Here is a 10,562-nt window from a genome sequence, read left to right on the forward strand (position 1 = left end):
CAGTATGTTGATATGAAGTGTTTTCAAATGCTCAGCACAATTAATGGGCTATTTCTGATTTTGTCAAGAGACATGATAATTAAAAATCTTTACTAACTATTGGTATGCTACTGAGGAACATATAGAACCCCACAATATTTAGCAGTGCAGAGGGGAATGAGATCCCTACCCCATCACCCACTTTTGTTTTGTACATGTCCACAGAATCATCCCATCTCCACTTGATACATCATCCCACCTCTCCTTCAGGCTGGACCCTGAGATCTTCTCTACAGAGTAAGTTTCTGAATCATATTGCAGACAAGATGCATGCCTTATGGTTTAATTTTCTGTTGTCTCTGATTGGAGACAACCAAACAAACACCTGAGTCATCACCATTACAAGAGCTATGAGTTAGAGATGGATTTTGACATCCCAGAGATGAGATGGGAGAGGTACTTAGTGGGACACAGGGTGCCCTGAGAATCTTCAGAATGAGGATAATCTCATATAAACATGTCGAAAGCAATTTTGACTGCATTTATGTGCATTTAATGTTAAAATATAGACTAGAACTTCCTGTACAAACAATGTTGGAAGGTAACTTTTATGAAACTGTAAAAATTACAGAGCTCATTAATGAAGTAAAGAAAAAGAATAAGAGAATAAAATTAATGTATTTTTAAAAGAGAGGCTACTTCTAAAATCCTCCCAAAACCCCAAAGTATCTAAGGCATATGTCAAAACTATCCCAAGGTCAGGAAAGTACAGGACAACTGATTAAAACTGTGAGATCTTTCGTGACCTGACCTCCAAAAACAAGTGTAAAAGTGCCTAGCTCTGTATCAAAGATTTGTAAATATCCTGACATAAAACCAGAAAAACTGAGGAGTAAATACAATAAGATAAATGTGATGTGAAAATCAAGAGCTGATCTAAGCTAAATATTTGAATAATGGAAGAAAGACTATGAATGTTAGTCTGTGCCTGATGAAGAAGAAAGTCTTTCTTTCTTAAGGTACCAGATAACTTGCACCCAACAAAGAGGAAAGAAACTGCTGAACTGCACTATTTGGGAAAAAAAATCACATCAAATTTCTCCAAGGGAAAAATCTCATCAATTTTCCCCAAATACAGGATAACAGGCTGGGTGGCTGCAAAAGATGGAATAAACCTCAGGTCTCTTCTCTAAGGGAGGCTTCTAACATCATTTCATCTGACACTTTTATTGCAACAGCAAGAGAAACATCTGTAAATTTGGTGCAAATCTGGTCAAGAAACTATGCTACTTGATTGAAAAACTGTATGGAGTGCAAATCTCCACACAGGTGAGTTTGAAAACCTCTGACACTGATATTTTCACAGCAACATGCAAGACAAAAGAGAGTGTTTTCTCATTGGTTTTTTACCTCATTCCAGACTGGAAGGACTACCATAAATTGAGATGAGCATTCAGGCAGTCTTGGGAAACTGAAACACTGAACCAATGTAAATAGAAGGCAATTATGTAAAAATGAAGCCAAAATTTCACCTTTGGTCCCACAACATGCAGCCACAGAGATTTGTAAAATATGTAATAAAAGCAAGACTTCTTCATTTTCATGAGGATGAACAGCTAGGACAAGAAGTCATAGGATCCCATCACTCTAAGGGCTACTCAGATTAGATATTAGGAAACACTTTTTAGACATTATAAGACTAATTAAGGAGTGCTTTAAGTTGTGTGGGTAAGCTGTTGAATCTCATTAGGAATCTGTAGGAACAGGTTAGACAACATCCTTAGGACCAGTTTACTTGCTCTTGCACTGTTATGGCCAGAAAGAGCTCCCTCACTATGCCTGTGGTTTTGCAATACCAGGGTTGAGCTAAGGTAGCATGAGCCATATACAGATGGAAAAGGAATATTGCAGGGATCCACCAAGAGTCCAATACCTCATTTGTTACTGATGCTTTAGTTGTTGATATTTTTTGCCTCTCACCCACACCCAAGTTCATTTTTGCCTTAGTCCAATGGTTGTTCTGGCAAGTACAGGGTGCTGCTCCTTGAGCTGGCCACTGAGAGCTGTTAGTTACACCTGGAAAACACAGCATAAGGTGTAGAATAATAGTGTTCTACCTCATGTTGACAGCTTACCAATTTTTAAACAATAATTCAACTTTTGTTATTATTAAGGCCTTTTGCAGGAACTGTACTGTGTTTCCTAAAGTGCTGGGATGTTTGGCTAATGTTTGTGAGCCAGTTTTATAAGCTACTTGTACTTTCATGAAGTCACTACAAACTTGTAACCTGCCTATACTTCTGCCTCCCTTGCAGACATACCAAGATTTCAGAACTTGAGCAGTTCTGAAAAACTGAAGATGGAGGAATTATATGTTCCTGTGCTGCTGGCTATGCCCTAGGCAATGGCAAACCTGTGTTTCTGAGGTACAAGGCACAATTATAGTTAATTCTATGGGACATATCTCATCTGTACCACGTTTAGGAAGTGCTGCTGTGTTGCAGTGCCACTGTAGCATAAAGAATAATGTTAATTATTCAGGCCTTTCACATGGCTTACTTGAGCTGTTTATAACAAGTTCAGTAAGACCTTTAGCCAGAGGACATAATTTTAGTAACATCAAATTATGCAGCTGTGAGGGATGTGTGGCAGCAAAAATAGCTCAAGAAAGTGTTCTGTGCAATTGAGTGTGTCCTCTCAGGGGACTGCAAAATCCATGTCCCAGCAGGGGGAAAGCATATCAGAAAGTGGTGATTACAACAGGGCTCAGATTCCTCTTCTCCCAAAGACAGAAATGGGCTTCTCATGCAATGGAGGATTTTGTTAGAAAGTAACAGGTTAAAATTTTGATTGATAAAATTTGGTGTCTCGTTTCAAGGCCTCTGGGACATGCTGAACACCTACAGATCCAAATAAGTAGAAATCCAAGAAATTTCTCCTTTTACATAGTATACAGTTCACAAAGACTCATTATCATTCCAGAAGTAGTAACATCATGTAACTGAGTTATATTTCACTTGTTTCTCCTCCAATACCACCTGTCCATCTGAAAGGAATACAATCTGCCTTTCTCTTTTCTTCTAACAACAGGTTTTCCACAGTTAATATGTGGCAACCTAAATACATTAATAACTACTGCCACTGAATTTAGTTCCATCAGTTTTGCCTCCATTCAAATTGAACATTAACAATTACTAGTCTTAGTCTATTCTTCTGTGTCTTATATATGTTATAATACCCTTTGTAATTTAATGCCAAATTAATATCATGACCTTATGATTCCAAGCATTGAATACTTAATTCTCTTTTCTAATTAAAAATATTTATTAACAGCAGGTACATAACAATAATTAAACCAATAATGGAAGATGTCTAACTTTTAAATACCTTGAAAATGCTGAACCAATTTGCCTACTTGCTCAAAATGGGTAAGTTTTAAAAGAAATTAAAAATATTTTCATTTTTCAGACATTCCAATCTTTTTGCATGTGCAAAGTTTGTGTTAATATCTTGAAAAATCTAGCAGAGCCAAACCTGACAAGGACATCTGCATTTTTAATTAGATTGTAAAAGACTGCTGTCAAGTTTTCCTTGAAATGAATGTTAAGCAAGTTTTCTCTTGTTTTCAATGCAATGGAAACTGGGTGTACTTTCCTGACCATAAAACTATTCTTTTTATATCAAGGACTCTGTCAAACAAGCTCTGCTGAATGGCACTTCAGTGACAGAAATTGCTTTCAAGAGCAACTGTCTGTCCTTCTGCTCTGAAAGTTTCCTTGCATGTCTCTCAGCTTGGTACCTCAGGGACAGCACAGGCACCATCTCCCGCAGAGATAGAAAACCATAGTCCTCCCTTTTCTATATATTGGCTTAAATCAGGTATTTCTGAGCTCAGGTGGAGGCTGGTAACATCAGCAGAGCATTCACAGAGTGTGTTCAGTGTTATGGACAGGGGTTCTTTGCTGTCAGCATGCAACACATGATTCGAAGTCCCAGTACCATACATCAAGCATTTTGGTTTTGCCTTTGCAGTCCAGTTATTCTGAGCATACAGCTCAGAAATCATGAACTAGATGTCAGGAAGTCACAGGAGTCACAGCAAATCAGCTGTCCATCCTGAAAACGAGGAATCCCCTGAGACCTTGAGCAGGCAGTTGGAGGTCACCAGGGAGGCTGGCACTCACCCAGCACGTCCCCGTGGCAGCCAAGGAACCTGGGCTGGCAGCTGTTTTCTCCTCATGGTGCTCATCCAGCCCCAGTCCCAAGAGGGCCAGGCTTCCCTGGTGTCAGCATTTGGGGTGGGTTATTCCACTCTACTGTGACTACTGTGCTTCTGCACAAGTCTCCAGTCCTGAATGACCTTGTGTCTCCATTTCAGCATCAAGCAAGTGCTGAGAGGGGCAGCCTAGGAAAGAAGTGGGTTGCAGGTGTGGGATTGTTGGTAAGTGCTCCTCCTTTTGCCCTTTACCATGAAAATAAGAAACTGCCCCACGTTTTATTCTCTATATGCAAGAAACCGAATTCTAGCAGAGTCTTTCTTACTCTCTTGTTTCTCACTGGCTTACCTCTTGACTAACAATGAAATACATAGCCAAATTTATAGAATAGACAGTTTCTTTAGGCTTGGCTTGACCTAGTGTATTTTATGTATGTTAGAAGCCAAATATAAACTAGGGAGTCATGTGGGCAGGTAGGGCTGAAATGATGTAATTAAATTGCTGTAATATTACATCTTTATGCAATTTCCTGTTTTGGCCAAACACTGAGGAATTCCAGATGCCTCATTCAGGTATTAGCAATAACTGTTTCAACAGCATGTAGACATTATTCTGGGACTGTTCCATACTTGAAACCTCAAATGTATTATTTACTATTGTTGTTTATTAAAAGTAGTTTATCACAAATTCTAGGCACTGAAAAATGGTGTTCTGAGTCATAAAATTTGTATGCAACCTACCAGAGTAAAGCAAAAATTGTAGTTGCCTTAACTCCAATTGCCTGACTATTTAATTCCCAAAGAGACATCATACAAATTGAGGAAGATCAAATATATATGTGAATTTGTTATTCTCTGTATGCAGAATGTTGAAACTTTAAAAGACGATAAATATCTATTTTCTGTTTAAGTCTGACTATATTGCTCTACAAATGAGACAAAATTCTTCTGTGTTGAGGCTTGTCTATCATGAGATAGGCAGTACCATAAGGAATACTGTAATAAAGTCCAAAATGTTTTATCAAAGTTTTCATTGAAAGAATTATTCTGATTCAAAAGTTCTGATTTCCTACCTTCTTGGTATTTTGTCAGCCCTCTAAAATCTCTCCAAAATGGGTATTAATTGTTATAGCCTTAGGATACAGGATTGGTTGATTTTATGTGTATAGCATATTGCCTATATAGAGTGCAAGAATCTTTCGTCCCTTTTATTATTGAGATGCCTTGGACTGGTTGGTGTTGTCTTATTAACAGCTACTTTAATTATTTGACACAGGGATGGATGGTAGACAAGGAAAGGTAAGAGCCAATGCACAGAGTGGAAAAAATAATTAGCCATGCTGAATTTGATACAGAAACTTGCAGCAGCAGAAGCAGCACAGTATTTCTCAAACTGGAGAAACCTATCATGTTTTCTGAGGATGTTGTCCCAGCCTGCCTTCCAGAAGATTTTGCTAGATACATTCTGATGAATTCATTGGAATTGTCAGTGGCTTTGAGACCATGTTTGAATGTGCGTGGCCAGTCAAAAGAGTGAAAGCACTTCAAATCCTTTATGTGGACAGGGACATTTGTAAACTCACCCTTCATAACCTGGTCACAGAAAACATGTTTTTTACTGGTTAGGACAGATGGAAATCATGTCTTCCAAGAAGATGGAGGAGACTCCCATGGAACCCAATAGAAATGGTGTTTTCTTTGTTACTGGTATCATCAGCTGGGAAGAAGGCTGTGGGAGGTGAAAAATATGGGATATGCACCAACTTGTTAAATTTCCTGCCCTGAGTGAGAAGTGTTTTGACGAAAAATGTAATGGCTTTGACGTTTGATAAACCAAGTTGCCTTAGTGATCAGACCTAATTCCTAAGTAATATTTTCTTCTTTTTTAACATGGTTGCTAAAATTCTGACAGTTTGTTCTACCTTTAAGAGATGCTATCTATTTATTCATGGGCTAATATCTGGTTTTCAGAAGGTGGGCTTGGACTTTCTGAAGAGCTTGCTGTTTCCAGAAAATAGTGAAATTTCTTCAAATGGTTTAGGAAGGTCTTCTGCTCTTGCTGTTATAACCTGGATTTGTTTATTGGAGGCTTTGCTTTTGTGGATAAGCCCCCCACCCCTTGCAATGAAAGTTGGAACTACCTCAATGTTTCTGTGTCAGTACATGCTTTATAGAAACAAGCTGCACCAGGATAACATCAAAGCAAGACAGTATCCAAGCTGGACAGCATTTTAAAAGCCTCTGAAAAAATCTACCTGATTTCCTAGATATATAAACATGTATACAGAAAAAGCCCTAGAAAATGCAAAAAAACACTCCAGAAAAGTCTAATTAACTGTGCATGTCACTGAGTGAAATGAGTTGTTAGATGAAGTTCCTTGAATTGGAAAGGCTTTCTTGCTGTCACCAAAATCACTGCTGTTCTGATAGCTTCTTGCTTTCTTTCTGAGATACCTTCTTCACCAGCATTATTGATATAATGATTTTGGCTATTGTAATGTAAATGCATTGCATACCCTACAAATTAAAATATTTCTATATGTTATTTATATAAGGTATTATTTAAATTATTCACAACTGAAAAGAATTTAAATCTGCAAGGGTAGCTAATATTTCAAGACTAATAAAAGCCTAACTCTCTTACCATCTGAACCTGACATCCTCTATCTGCCTTATTTCAATCCAGAGAAAAAATTATTTGTTTTGCAGCCAGTTCAGTGGTATGTAAAAACTGTGAAGCAGTACTGAGATATTTGAGCCTCTACAGAAAAAAGTACTCTGTGTGGTACTTCCAAAAGTGCATCAGTATATATTTTGGGAGAGAAGAAAGGCGTTACAAGTTGGATTTTGGCATAAAATTTGCAGTATTTTTCTCATTCCCTACCTTCACCATATCCAGTTTTTAAGTTGGAAAGTCACCATTTGGGGTTGACTTTTATAATGAAACTTGTTGATCAGCTTGAAAGGAATAGAACAGTCAACTTTGTTCTGCAGTGATCACTGTCTGGTTTCCCTATAAAACCTCAAAAAACTCACTCTGGAGTCTGTCCCATTCGTATCATTTCCCTGCCATTTTTCTCTGACATGTCCTGAATTTCAGGCTGCTAAATGAACTCTATTCAGGGGTGACAGTGCATTGTCGGTCATGGTGTTCAAGCCACGGAGAGAAGCTCAGCCCCTGATGGCTGCATATTTCATTCCCTGACATCTCTGCTCCAAAGGATATACCCCTGTTTGAATTCCCTTAGGACCTTCTCTGAAAGCTCTGATTATAGTTCAGCCCTAAACTATAGAGAGAGCCAGCCTGACACATGGAACAGTGGGCCATGCTCAGATGTGCCCCAGGGACTACAGGGAGGCCATAAACACAGGGCTGGCTGGCACTTGCTGACCCATTCCCTCATTGCCATCCATCTCTCCTCCCACCCAGCTCTCCATGACCACTTGTCCCAGTTCTGCAGCACTCCTGGTTTATCCATAATCAATTACAGAGGGCACAGACACCTCTGATGGACTTTGATTGTCTTTAGCTCAGCGTGCATTCAGAGGAATCAGTCATCTGAGCTTCTCCTTCCTCACCTGCCAGTTTGCATTGCCAGGCATGAAACACCATCATCAACCTCCTCAGACATTCAGTACCAGATAAGAACAAATTCTGTCTGCAGGGACACTCACCACAGCTGCTTAATTGCACAGAGCTGCAATCCTCACTCAACACATAGCGAGGCACACACCATCAGTGCTCTGCCCCAATGCTATTTGGGTCCTCACAGACAGGATAGAGTTTTAACTCCAGTCATCCTGAAGATACACTTTGAAACTTGAATAAGCATTTTTTGCCATCCAATTTCAATATGGATAGAGCATTTTCCTGTGGTAAATGCAGAAGCCAATCTCCAAAAGCAGTCCAGCAGCGTGACAGTTGCACAAGTCCAGAGAATCCATGTCTTCCCCTGGCTTGGAAGTCAGGTTGATGGCAAAAGGCAGTTCCACCACACAGTTCCATATGTCTGTCTGGGCTGTGGGTGGAAGATGTAGGGTGCAGTCCTTGCACTGGTGCCACTGAGGTTGTGTTAGGGCTTCCCTCCTACTGAGTCTGTTGCAGAAGGGCTAACTGGTTGGTCAAAGGAACAATTTAAATTACAGTGTCTGGATGTGGCTGCAGGGCTGCTGCCCCATGTCCTCAGTGATGAGAGTCAGGCAGAAAGACAGAGGAACAGAAAACTGCATTAAAAAGTCTAAGTTCTGGGTGAAGTCCAAATATTTTCTTATCTCTTCTTATCTCTTCATTGTCCACTTCAGACTGCATTAGTGTTCTGGGAGTTTTCCTGAAAAATCTGCTGTTTAGGTTTCTCTGAGAGCCATCCTTAATAATTTTTATGCTGAACTCCAGGTTAGGGCAGTAGGGAGATGTTACCACACAAAATTGGAGGGAAAACAAAAAAAATCATCATCCAAATGGCACAGATTCCAAAGTGATTTTGCTTAATTTTTCACATAGGATGAGGGGATATTCCTCATCTCAGAGCAAAATTAAGCATCTTCCCAACCCCCTTATCCATCACTGAAACTGTAACTAGGAGCTGAAGTGCAATGATGCTGTCTATGCATGTGCTCTGACATCTTGTGGTTCTTCCAAAGCCAGCTTCTTTGGTTGGAATTTTGGTAGGGAAAAGAATTTTAATATATAAACTGAGGGAAAAGGTAAAGAAACATGAAGGTGGAAGTAAAGAAATAATTTAAATTATTTATTTTAATAAGTGAAATATTAACAACAATTGCTATTTTTAGCAATATATGCACAGGAAATGTCAGAGCTTGCATCTACAGAGATTACAGAATCATAGAAGGGCTTTGGTTAGAGGGGACCTTCAAAGATCACCTCACACAACACTGTGTGCCATGGGTAGGGACACCTTCTTCTAGACCAGGTTGCTGAAAGCCCCATCCAGCCTGGCCTTGAATGCTTCTGGGGATGGAGCAAATGTCAGAGGAGTTCCAAGGTGGCTTTTGTGTTCACTGCCAGGCCATCAGGACACTTGCACATCCTTGATGGTAGGCTTGTTATGAGTGCAGCACCCAAAGGAGAAAATCATAGCTCCCTGGGGCTACGTTCCTTCCCTGTTCTCTTCTCCAAGGTTTCCTGCAATCTGTAACCAAAACATTGAGTGCTGATGTTCTTTTGAAACAGCTGCAAGTTCCTCCTGCATTTAGAAATGCTGATGCAATTTGGATTTGGCAAGAAAAACTTTTTTTTTTTTTTTTCTGCAGGTGGTGAACAGACTGGACTGATCTCAATTCAGGTGTTTAGCTGAAATCAGTACCCATTTTAACTGCACTAAGCAGTTCATCAGCTGAGGTATGCATTTCCAAAAAAGCACGTGAGGGATTACTCAGGACAGCTGCCCCTGGCACATCATGCTGCAGCAGGGTTGATGGCCAACCCATAGCATGAGATGGGTGGCACTGACATGTCCCCATCACTGCTCCATCACTGCCTGGGCAGCAAACCCACTTCCCATGGGCTGCCGCACTGCGCAAGGAACAACTTCCTTCCCTATGAACCACTTGCTAAAGCAGGACTAACTCCCTCAGCTACTCCATCCTGAGGAGCTGCTAATTTCCCATCTGACTCTGCCTGCAGGCTTCATCCTGGAATGAGTAAGCCTTCAAGAGGAAGGCAATCCCTAAACAGGGCTGCAGGAAATAGGGAGCAGGACTCCATAATGAAATGTCACCATACGATTGCTGTGGTAATTAAAGGAAGGGAAAAAGAAATCCCAGTAACTCTTTAGAGAGAAACACACGAGGAAAGGACTGCCCTTTTAAACCCCTCTGTTTATGAAGTTTTCCATAGTAATATGAAAGTTAAAATGTAAACCTGTTGTATTGATGTCAATACAGAAAGAGCAAAGTCAGTGCCATACGTACTGAGTACACTGTGTACCATTCCCAAGGACACAGCTGCTCAGTCAAGGGATTTATTTTATAAAAATGATGCCACAGTAATAGAAAAAATGACCATGTAAACTATGATCTTGTGAGAATACAGCTTCTAAAGCTCTGTGTTATTAATATTAAACCCATTTGAATGGAAAACTTATCACTAAAAGAGTTCCTCTGTTGACACAGGTTTAGGTTTTTGAAATGTAAACATTTTCTCTAAAAAAAAAAAAAAATACAAATCTGCAGATCCACATTTTTGTGCTGGGTTCTGCAAAGTCCTGTGCTGACATCCAGTGGTGACATGTTCTTCACACCGAAGGGAGCCAGACTGGCTGTGCTGTGAATGCATGGGATGATACCCATTATCACAAGCAGGTGAAGGTGTAGGTGGGACTAGAGCAGCAGCCTCACTGGCAGGTGC

The 10,562-nt window shown here is 40.0% G+C and overlaps 1 pseudogene; it reads left to right on the forward strand.

Moving 5' to 3' along the window:
* The window catches only part of LOC107202712, a 10,759-nt pseudogene extending 3,915 nt beyond the window's left edge, over positions 1 to 6,844 (forward strand).
* The last annotated feature ends 3,718 nt before the right edge of the window (positions 6,845 to 10,562 follow it).

The sequence above is a fragment of the Parus major genome, chromosome 1 (assembly GCF_001522545.3).
Source record: "Parus major isolate Abel chromosome 1, Parus_major1.1, whole genome shotgun sequence".
Lineage (NCBI taxonomy): Eukaryota > Metazoa > Chordata > Aves > Passeriformes > Paridae > Parus > Parus major.